Source organism: Corvus brachyrhynchos, unplaced genomic scaffold (assembly GCF_000691975.1).
Source record: "Corvus brachyrhynchos isolate BGI_N302 unplaced genomic scaffold, ASM69197v1 scaffold279, whole genome shotgun sequence".
Classification (NCBI taxonomy): Eukaryota; Metazoa; Chordata; class Aves; order Passeriformes; family Corvidae; genus Corvus; species Corvus brachyrhynchos.
In genome coordinates, this window is record NW_008246060.1 from 11,007,896 (window position 1) to 11,019,927 (window position 12,032).

Here is a 12,032-nt window from a genome sequence, read left to right on the forward strand (position 1 = left end):
TGCCAGCAAAGATGACAATATAGGAATGGCAGCAACAAGGCAGTAGGTTTTTTGATTGTCTCTCAACACAAAAGTAAACATATTTCAAATCCTAAATAGAAATGTCTGCAGCCATCCTGCTTTGCAGATTTAGGTCCCTTTTTAGGTAAAGTATATTATATTTTCCAAGCTGTTCAGTGGTCAGGAGCATAGTATAATGTCTTTACAGATATTCTTCTCTCATAAATTTAATATCTTAATTTCAAGTTCTGAAGTCAAACAGCTATACATATACATACACCATACACTTACACAGGCCTTCTGAAAAATGAAACCAATGGAACAGAAAGAAAAGGACCTCAGAAAAAAAGTGGACTAAACCATTATAAATCAATCATAAAAATAAATACCGAATACCAGATAAACCATAACAATACAAAAGTCTGACAAAATTATCCAGGCAAAACCAAACAGCCATTTTTCTTTTTAGAGTTAAATTTTAAATTATTCAACTGCCATCATTTGTCTGTTAACTTTATCCACAAACAGCAACTGGTTAGAAGCACACAGTTAAACCAGGACCTCAGCTATTGAAAACAAGAATTTCTGAGCATTTCTAGGAGGTCACACCAGAATCAAAATCACACTTTCTTTCATGAAAACCTTTAAGCATATTTTTCATGCTTAAGAGACCAAAATTCCCACTTGTGAAACCTTGTGCTTCCCTGGCACAATAGTCTCTCTTGCAGATGGTTGAAAGGGCTCATTGTCTGAAGGACTGAAATTCAGGGAATATGGACAGTTTATAGATCCACTTGCTCCCATAATTTGAGGAAGCGCCCATGAAAGCTTCTTTTTCAATAAACACTGAACAAATACTGAACAAAATTTTAAAACTTCTCAAGCTACTTTGAAAAAGGAGTTCAAAATCTTAAGTCCCAGATATACTGGATTTTTTACTGACTACTTTCTTGTTAAAAAGGCTGGGTTAAAGAAAAAGATGTTGCCACTATAAGACAGCAAACTTCACACAATAAAAGCTCAGCATCATCAGGTGACAAAAGGGGTTAACTTATCAGATACCATTAAACTATAATCAAGGGCCTTTGTATTCAGCTAATGCCCTTGCTTGCATTTGTCAAGGGATGATAACAGACGGCTTACAAACTCTCTCCTCATTACTAATTCATTTTTTCACACACCTGTTAATTATTAGCAGCACATAATTATTAACAAAAACCATGCATCAAAGAGGTTATTTGGGTATATTGTCACCTATATCTGATTTATGCCAGTGGAGAAAACCATAAATATATTTCAATGTTCACATAAAGCGGGGGGGGGAGGGACAGAAGACAACATGGGGGTAGGAGGGGGACATGGGCCAGAGGGGTGAGGTGTGAATGTGTTTTATGCGGCTTTTCTTTTTTTTAAAGTGCAAGTTAAAATCATTTACCAGCATTGTCTTGCTATGCCTCCTCACCCAGCATTGTGAGAATGGAAGTCATTAAATTTAGCAGAGGGTGAAAAAAGGCACAAACAACAAAAAAACCCAAACATAATTCAATAAATCAAGATTCTTGATACTTTTATCTACAAAATGTCTAATACTGGCATTTAAAAAAAAACAAAAAAACCAAAGAAAACCACAAAGAAATCCTGAAACAAAACAGGCAAACAAAACCGAGACCAAACCAAAACAAACCACCAGTAGGAATTTTAACTCCAAAGGTCTGGATAACCTCCAGCAGGGATAGTTAACCCCGCTCTATTACCTTTATGAAGTTTCAAGGGCCAGTAATGTTGTCCGTGTCTTAACAGGCTGCTGCAATGGTCTGTGCTTAACATTGTGTCAAACAAATATAGCAAAGATGAATTCTGAAAAACTAGTTAGAATTTCTATATGGATACCCAGTTATAGCTTAAGATCACAGTAATTTAGAAAATCATTACAGAAAAAGAAAAGGCATTTTTAAATGTAACTGATGGCTATTCATCTCAACATATGTCATCTTGTCAGGAACTTCAGAAAATACATAAAAGGGTGACCCACTGACAAAGGAAACATAATGCAACGTTTTGCCTCTATTCTTAGACTTCCATACTCTCTCTCTCCCAGCTTCAAAAGCTAACAAACTTTTGAAGGAGACTTTCAGAAAAGGAAATAAATTGAAATTACCAACTCCATGCAAACCAGGTGGCCAAAGCATTTAGTGGAAGTGGACCAAACTCCCATTCTTTGGGGAGCGAGAAACTTTGAATCAGCAGTGTACTGGGGGTGAGCGACTGTGCTCTGACAAAGGTGGACGTACAACAGGGCCTTCCTGGAGCACCAAAGAACAGATCAAAGCTTCTTGAGAGGGAGAACACAACATCCAAGCAAGATGTACTCACTATCTGTCAACACAGATATGGGGATAAATTTGGATCTCAATATTTGAAACAGCGTAGGAGACTTTTCTAAAACATGCACTTATTAGTAGGTTATTAGAACACGCACCATTCAAATCGTGCTTTCCTGCCCATCCTTTTGAAGACAGAGCCAGTGTTTTCATTTGAGTCATCATCACCATGCCCCACAGCGCTGGTTAAAGACCACAGCACAAGTGTGAACTACAGCCTTATTCTAGCATTGTGTAAAATCAGAACAAAACTTTGCTAAATGTAGCTCAATTGGCAAGCAAGAATTGTAAGAAAGCAATGCAACTTCCACTAGTGTTTTCCCAGAAACACAAAGAACTTCACTGGTTAAATTCAAAATTTAATACTAAAAAAACAAAAACAACCACAAACCCACACCAATTCCTTTTGTTTATATGGAATTTTTGGTAACAATAAACTATCACAGTAAGAAAACAAAAAAAATACATCTTTGTTGTCACAGTTATCACCACAGTTTTGCAAACAAAAACGGAAGTCCTCAGAAATTTGATATTGTAAAATTCAGATTTTTTTTCTTTACTGTGCTTTTAACTCCGTCCTAACAGAACTTTTAAGCTCAGGTTTGGTGCTGTAGAGCCATTTTCTTATGGTGTCTGTTCACATCAGAGCAGACAAGTTCACTGCTGTCCACGCAATACTGCATGAAGGTAACTTAGAGAAGCGTTGTGCTTAGAAAACAAGAAGCATGACAGTATTTTGTCACTCCCTTCTCTTCTGTCCTTAGAGCTACTCACTTTAATCAGCAGTATTTCTCTACAGGAAAAAGCCATTAATTTAAGGGCCTGATTTTTCCAAGAGATTGTAAGAAAACAAACATTTCAGATACTTAAGAATTTAATTTTTTTATTAAAATTGCAATCAGAGCATTAAACTCGGCAGGCAAGTCTTCAACTGGGTACTGCTAACATTAAGTTTTATCAGCAGCTGAATTGCTGCTCTAGTTTTTAGCACAAACAACACTTTTTTATATAAAAAGTCAAGAGCCCAAGTATTCAGCTACAGGGAAATTAAACAACATTAAGAGAGAAGATGCTTAAAAAAAAAAAAATTATTTAATATCTACATTAAGGGTCCATGCAAACTAAATCCAGTGCCTCCAAAGTCAGTTTCCTAAATATTTCCTCATCTAAAAGGGAATGTACAGAACATTATCTGCTGACAAAAGCTGAGTGCTTTCCTTTCTAGACACTTGTAATGCAGTTCCGTAAGGTAGTGTGGTGCTGAATATTAGGACAGTTAATGTTCCTTGCTGAAAAAGGAACCAAAATCCAGTCTTAAACAGCACAGACAAAGGACTCTTTTGCCAGTGTCCAAAAGGGAAAAAGGAAAGTAAGATCTTAAACTAATTCTGTTTTAACACTAAACAGTGATAGCAAAAACATGAATAAGTGATAATCTAATTCCATTCTGAAATAAGAAGGAAGAGTCAAAGTAACACACATCACAAAATTATTAAAAACATATAACAAAACAACAGCAATAAAAAAAAAAAACCTCTACTGACCAATCATCTCTTTTCCACACAATACCCCTAGTATATTTAAGGATTTTTTTAAAGATATTGCTGTAAAAGTGTTAAGGAACCTGAAATGTACAGAGTTCTTTCCATTATCTCATTTACATAAAGGGAGTGTGTTCTCTCTTTACAATCTAACTTGCAAGGACAAAAAAAGTTTAAGAAATTCAAACCTCTCCTTTGTTCAAAAGCCTTGCCAGTTTCTGTTCTTAGTGATTTATTTAAATAAAATGTTAAGTAGTAGGTGTTAATAAAATCACGCATGTGATAAAATGACTATTTTTTTAAAATCTGATCTGCAATAAATTTTATAAATTCTGATTGCTAGTTATTCAAGCCGTCAAAGCTTTGCCAACAATAGCCAGCAGAGGTCTATTACTGAAGTAGTATTAATATAGACATCATCACCAATTCAAAGCAGATAATAAAGGACTGACACATTTATTATCATTATTAATTAACAGTTTTCTGAGATGGAATTAAATCAATATGCTGCTCTGATATCATTTTAACTAGTTATGCAAATCAAACATTTAGAGCCCATGAAAGGATATAAATGCCATTCAAAATTCACTTCACACTTATTACTGTAATATCAGAACTTTCAGGCTTTGCTAGTAAAAAAAGGACTTAATGCTCATTTAATTACACTCAGACATAAAGCTTATGGAATGAAAGTTGAAATAGCTGATTAGTTAGGAAGTCACAGTAAGGCTATAACACTAGGGATAGACAATGAGATAATAATGTGAAAATGCAGAGCTTTTGCTCAGAGTTGTTCTGGCAGATCCTATTAAAAAGAACAATGACATGTGTAGGAGAAAATGTTTCAAAATTACAAAGTTGAAGAATCTTTCCTAAAGCTAGGAGAAAAAAGAAACCATTAGTTGTCACTTACATAAATAGAAAAATGCGATGTTAAATCATGTAACATTTTTTCTAATTATGCGATTACAATATTTAATCTTTTAGATGTGGAATTTTAACTATTTGTCTGCATAAACAACATCGTTAAAGAACCTTCTTTGGCAGAATAAAATTTTGATACAGTTTCTGGGGGAGAATGAAGCAGCAAGCAGCCTGGCAAAGGGCTCCTGGCTGATGCCATTGGAGATGACAGCCTGACAGATTAAAGAGTCTCCGGTGAGGTCAGAGTTGAGGCCGAGATGGCTGGCAACAGCCAGCCCTTGGCCAACCACACTGGCCACTTACGATCAGGTTCTAGGCCACCCCTCCAGCACCAAGCAAAAAGAGCATCTCTGAGAAGCCCTCATCAAGAGGCCAACCAAAGGTGGCCAGTAAAGAAAAAAGGACAAAGACCCAGGGGTCTTTTGATCTCATGCATCTTTGATCTTTGGACCTGTGCATTAATCAGAGGAGCTTTTTGTGTGGGTGTTGCTTCGCCAGTGCAGTGTTGTCCTCCACTTTATCCACAGGAAACTTTAATAGGGTTCCCAGCAGCTCAGGATCTCACAAGTTGTATGCAGTCTGCACTGTAGAAGACACTAACTAAACTTAGGTTTTGCATAGTCATTGTGAATATCCATCACACCACCAGGTTCTTCAAAACTGTGGGATGTTTACCTAGATTTTTTCCCACAGATGTTGAGCTTGCACCCCTGCCTGCTTTACACAACGCTACATTGGGCCTGAAGCTTAATATGGAACTTAGTATGACTGCAGCAGGGGAAGTGACAGACTTCTTACTTAACAGAAGCGTCTAAATTGATCATGGTCACAAAATGAAAGTTTTGGCAACGCTGGAACATTTCTCCATTCAGTACACTCCATACTTCAGGGACAATGCTCAGCCTAAGTCTTAAAACAAGCAGTCACAGAACAGATTTATTTGCTGGGCAAAAAGGATCCTTTCCCCACTCTGTCAAAGTAGGACTTAGAGGATCAGGTAAGAGGATGCTAAGAGGCTGGATCAGAAAGGCAACCATTTACAGAATAAGGTAACTCAGATCTCGTTGCTCAAAACTATTAATCATTAATGAAAAAACAATACATAAGGCAAAAATTTAAAATTCTATGAAAATTATTAGAAAAACCTAACTTGCAAGATTCCTATCACTGCATGAACTAACTCAATATCTAGGTAGGTTAAAATACTAGGCTTGCTAAATTGTCTGGCATCAATCAGTAAAGTGAGGGCAGCTACATTCTGTCAGATAAGGGTAAAACTGAAGTCTCATCTCTATATTCTTTCCTGACTCATTTTATGATTAGCAAGAAGCCTTGCTAGTAGCCAGAAGAAAATTTAGACCCATGAACTGAAGACAGGTGAGTTAACTCTCTTCACAAAGAAGTTGACTCTGGCTGGTATGTAAGAAAATTTTGTAGTTGGCCAGATCACTAAATTTCAAATCTAATTAGAAAAAAGTTCTCTTTTTTTGCACTGTGTGCACTACAAAAACAGAATATGGCATGCTGTAATGAATCACTTTTTGCACCCAGTATCAAAACATGTACTTCAGGCATTAAATATCTATAGTGCATGTCTGGAGAGCACTCACAAGCCTAAATAACTGCTCAACATTTTTTTCTCCTGTTCAACAATACTGAATCAGGAGAAGTCCACCAAACACCAGTCAAACTGTCTGATAACCTTGATCAGGTGGAAGGGTGCACTACAAACAGGAAAAAGAGTAAACAATCTAGCAGCGCTCCTTTGAGCACACAAAGCAGTCTAGAAAACAGCCATTTTTATACTATGTAATTGGAGTATTTTGCCTTCTGATTATCTGGTTTTCAAAATTATTTGGTTTTGATGAGACCTTAACAAGGCATTCCTAGAAGTACTCCTACACCTGCAAAAGCCCCCAGAAAAGCTGGGGGCTTAAATATTTGCTGGTTTTATCTCTGGTATGGAATGGGAACAAACAACTTTTTCAAAATTCACACCTTGTCACCACTCTGAAAGTATAGTTATTATTATCTCAAAAGTAAAAAATTATTAGAAGGGGAAAGCTTTGCACCATACAAAGAACTGGAACAGCTGGGAAAAGTCTTATCTACGATCCTACAGCAGAGACAGTCAGGTGATAGCACCTTTGTGACAAATACTTTATTGCCATCAGCTGTCTAGTGGCACAAAGCAGCTCAAGAGGAGGGAACAGTTTGTCACCAGAAAGGCTGATGCTATGCCCTACAATTGTTAGGTTGAGACCCAGGGATCTGAAATACTTTTTTCCATAACTGAGGTAGGGAGATCTGCCAAAGCAGAAGAGCCCTGAACTGCAACCATAGCTAGGGAGCCAAAGACAAGGATGAAAAAGGTAGGGGGAAAAAGTATTTCTAAACACAAAGAATTTGAAGACTGGTGTGCAGTAAGAGTAAAGTTGTGCTGCTGCAGCCTAGAGGGACAAAATGTTGGCAAGTATGGGGAATATCTTCCCCAAAACTCTGTGTTGCATTTAAAAGTGAACCATTCATTTCCCTTAACAGTCCAAAACACAGAAGACTGAAGGAAAACATAGTAGACTGCCAACACCTACTATAAGAATCTCCCTGCAACTGTTTCCTTCTCCCACTTTAATGGCAGAAAAAGGGGGAAATGTTTTTCTCTGGGTTCACTTCATTCAAGACCACTCTCTCACAGAATACTGGCATAGGGAATGTTGTATTCTCCACACAAGATGAAAATTAAGTTTTCAGTTCTAAAGGCTTTAATCTTGCAAGTTGCCATTGTTGAAACCAATAGGTAATAGCTTGGTAGAAGAAACAGGAGTTTAATTTTGCATTGAAAAAACAGCCCAGTACACACAGTGCAGCAATCATATGTAGAAAGAAACACTACAGGTTTGGGGGGATTTATTAATAATGTCCAACCCTGTTCACATCCCTGCCCCCACCCAAAAAAACCCCAAACCAAACAAACAAACAAAAAAAAAAAAGGCAAATAAACAGAAAAAACCACACAACAAACCAAAAAACACCCAAACCACAGGAAAAAGACACCACAAAAACCAAATCCAAAAAAGAAAGGCAAACAAAAACCCTCAAAGGACCACAGAGCTGTGCTGTTCAACTCCTAAGCATCCCATTCAACCAGGTCTCATTTAGGCACACAACAGTAGATCCAAGACAAGTGAAAGAGTTTTAGTACAAAAGCTTCTGTAGCCTAGAAGGTCAAGCTGAAACCCTGCTTAGGTCAAAAGACACAATGAAATGCCAGATCTCTTCCTATCACTTAGGTTTCATTATAAGACTTCCATTCTTTGAATAATAATTCAGCTTATCTGAAATTCTTGGCAAATAAAAGGCCCCAAACTGGAACAAATCGAGTACACTTTGGCTGACAGTGAAGTACTGGCAGAGCTGAAGGCCAAACATGGCAGTAACTTTTCAATACCTCTGGTCTAGGTTGCTTGTAAGTTTTCACCCATGTTGTGTCTTCCAATTTAAAAACTGATCTTGCAATCTACTTAGAATGACACAAAAAAAGTATCCAACTTCCTTTTACTATCTAAAACTGAATCAATACACTTTAAAATATCCAAATGCCCAACTACCATATGCTCTGATGATGTCTCAAACAGAGAGCAGAATGCCTGAAAGGACAGCTCAGAAAGAGAGATCATCCACCAGCCAGTAAAACTGTCAGAGCTTAAGGTATTACTTTTGAACTCCTAAAATTTGTCCAAGTAATTTTAGAGACATTGAATTTCTTCAGTATTCATGGTGTTTTCTAAAACTTCACTAAATATCAATTGCTTAGCAGGCTTCCTATCCTTGTTAAAGTCTCATCAAATCAAACACTTCAGAAGAAATCAATGAAGACTCATCCATACTCTCTTGAAATTGGAAGAACATTCACAATTAACTTGCCAAGCTCATTCTTCCCTAATGACAAAATTCTGCTTCCCCTGCTCAGACAAAGCAGTGACCTTTCAGAAAGCTTGAGTAAGGAACCAGTAATGAGAACAGGATTAATAAAAAACAGAAACCAAATTATTTATTTGTAAACAACTAAGAGAAAGCCAGGAGGCAACAGAAACTAACCTGATGTGGAGATGAGAACCAGGGTGACTTCAACAAGAACCCAGGGAGTGGGAATGGTGTACAAAGGTTAGATGAAGGAAGGTATAGAGGTGAAGTGTGAAAGGAGAACTAGAAGTTTTCTGCTTCACCGAGCCTACTACAGTAAACTCCATTCCAGATTCTGACAGAAGGGTTCCCAAGTTTTTATCTGCTGTTAACAAATACCTGTGAATTGACTGGTAGTACATGTCCCCTTTTGATCTTCTTCCTGCACCTACTGAACATGAAGGATGGCAAAGCATGCATGCCCATGTTACAGTCCCTTGGTTGATGTGTCCACTACACAGTCTCCACCCCTGACAAAGATGCATGCAGTGATGCAATCTTTTTATTATTTACACTCTTCTTTGAGTGAGAGAGAGAGCACTTAGTTACCCATATATGTGTTTGCAACAGTGGCTGCAAAGCCAGAATGACAGTTATAGTTAAACCATATGAAAGACTTCCAATAAGAAACAAATATTTAGAAGGTTGGGGGGTTGGGTTTTTTTGATTACTATAGGTTACATTTACAGGGACGCAAGTTTAGTATTTCTTGTGACTGCTTAGCTTACCAACCTTATAGTTGTTGGCAACTTCAGAATGGGAATTATTTCCAAGCATGATCATCTGTCATGTCTACACTGCTTTCTGGAGAGCCTGGACACCAGAGAGATGCTGCAACATCACTCAATGCTACATATTACCTGTCCACTCAGATGCCAACCTGGAAACCAGTGGCAAAAAGCTACTTTAATGATAACAAGGTATTGCTATCGCTAAGCATTGGCCACTCGGCACACCAGCTCTGCATTAGCTGTCACTTGGAATATCCTTTCTCTAGGCATTAACATATTTCTCAGTTCTTTCTCAACTAAAACATAACTGAAAACAACAGTATTATTTAACTTATGTTTCATTATGACTAACTATTTTGATATGACAGTGTTATCTAAAATAGCTCTCTTTAGAGTCCTGCAATCCAAAGAAATAATGTCAGCAGACATGCTCAGCGATAATCACGAAATAATAAACTGACCTGGATTCCTGTTCCTTACACTATCAAGCAACTTTAATGTTAATTTAGTAAAGCCTCAAGGTCAATGTGAATGCCAGTACCACCATCCTTGTTTCATAGCTAGGGAACTGAAGCATAGGCAGGTTAAGTAACATGCCCAAGGTCAAAAAAAAAAAGGAATATATATGAAGGCACAGCACCAGTCTCCCATTTCTTGCGCTGTCATCACATGAGGCCACTTTTACACAGAAGAATCAGATTTTTAATGTAATTCTAGGGAGTAGTTAGTCTTCTGATTCCTTACATAAATTTTAATGGCACAGGTACTTTCTGAGTCTGTGGCTCCAGCTTCATTATTAGTCCTGCTTTAGTAAGGAAGCAGCAATATGATTCTTCCCTGACAAGAAATACCAGCATAATTTATTGCATTATTACTCCTCTGAACTGAAAGCAATTAATTACCTCCAGCAGGATGCACAAGTGAAAATTCATCAGAGAAATGTGATGAAAAATGTACCCACTGCTTTAAAATAATAGGTGCTTAATGGTTTTTTGTTTGCTAGCTAATCTAGAGCATCTTATAAACAACTAAGGATTGGTTATCAGTTGCAAAACCAGGTTTTCCTCCCTTACATTGTTCTATTACCCATAATCTCAGAGAAGAGGAAGAGAACACCAACATGTTCATAATAAAAAACCACAATCATACTATTTTTTCCTGTTATAAAACTGGTGGTATGTTTGTATGTAGAATGCATGATAAAATATGCATACATCTGTGTTGGTAGTAGCACTTCTTTTCTTTGTATGTCATCAAACTCAAACTAGAAATTCCACTGGAAAAGTTGGCAAAGCTATCCTACACTTCCACAACAGAGAACGTTCCTATGCGTTCTATGGGAAGGAACTGCAAAGTGTGGTTGAAGGAAAAGACAGTATCACAAACACAACTTAGACTGTACTTCAGCAGCTTAGTATAGTTCAGTATCTATACATGCACCACAAACCTTCCTTAGTGTTCAAAGTAACAAGAAAATAACAAACAAAAGAGTGGTTTATGTTAATACACTGGGCATGTGTATGTTAAAGATAGGCAGAGGGCTAAATTCATTACATTTATTTCAGCTCTTCAGAATTATTCACATCTGTATGATTCAGTAATTGTTTTTTCTATAAAGTTATTGGAGTAATTTTACTCTGTATATTCCCGATCAATTCCTCCTCTCAAGGGCACAGTTGAAAAGTGATATTTGAAAACGGTCCCTGATAGATTGCATGGTTAGTCAGCAGCAGAGACAAACAACCTAATCCAGCGCAAATTAGTTCGGCTGCCAGCAATAGTTTTATACAAAGATGTAAATTATGTTGTCAAAATCGGTCGCTTTCTAGCTTGCTGCTCAGCTAACAAGAAACCACTTTGGCTGATAAAGATGAACACTAAGCTTTCCTCGCTTACAAATTTGCAAATCTGCCACTTCAGCATTCTCTTAGCCACAAACAAAACAGGCCCATAAAATTGCTTCCTTTTTTCGCACGGGTATTTTTCTCAGTTCTATTTCTCCACACAGAAATACAAATAAAAATCATAAATAGAATTTGGAAAGTGTAATGGGCTTGAAAATTTTCTTTAAAAAAAAAAAGGCAAACAGGACAGCCACAGTCAGCCACTTTTAGCATTTCCAGCAAAATCGTGAGACATTATACTCCAATACAACCACCCAGTCATACCAATACTTTAGGAGATTTACTGTACAAATGCAGCATTCACAGAACTTCTGAACATAGCACAAATGTCTTGATCAAGAGAAAATACACACATCTATTTTAATGTAAGCTTAAGTGTGTCTTTGGAACTGCTCTGGATGACAGTGATCCATCTGTATCTATTACTTTGCATGTTGTTGTGAAGAGTAGAAAATATATATGCTATTATTACCCCGATCTGCCCACTTTAAATGTAAACTAGATAGATCTAACATTTGAATGAAAATAATAATGCATTATAACTGTAATTATATCCAGTATAAGTCAAATAAATAAATTATAAATTAC

The 12,032-nt window shown here is 37.0% G+C and overlaps 1 protein-coding gene across 7 annotated transcripts in view; it reads right to left on the reverse strand.

Annotated features, from left to right (window-relative positions):
• CUNH10orf11 (chromosome unknown C10orf11 homolog) overlaps positions 1-12,032 on the reverse strand; it is a 747,072-nt gene that overhangs the window by 517,357 nt on the left and 217,683 nt on the right. The gene's annotated exons all lie outside the window — the stretch shown is intronic.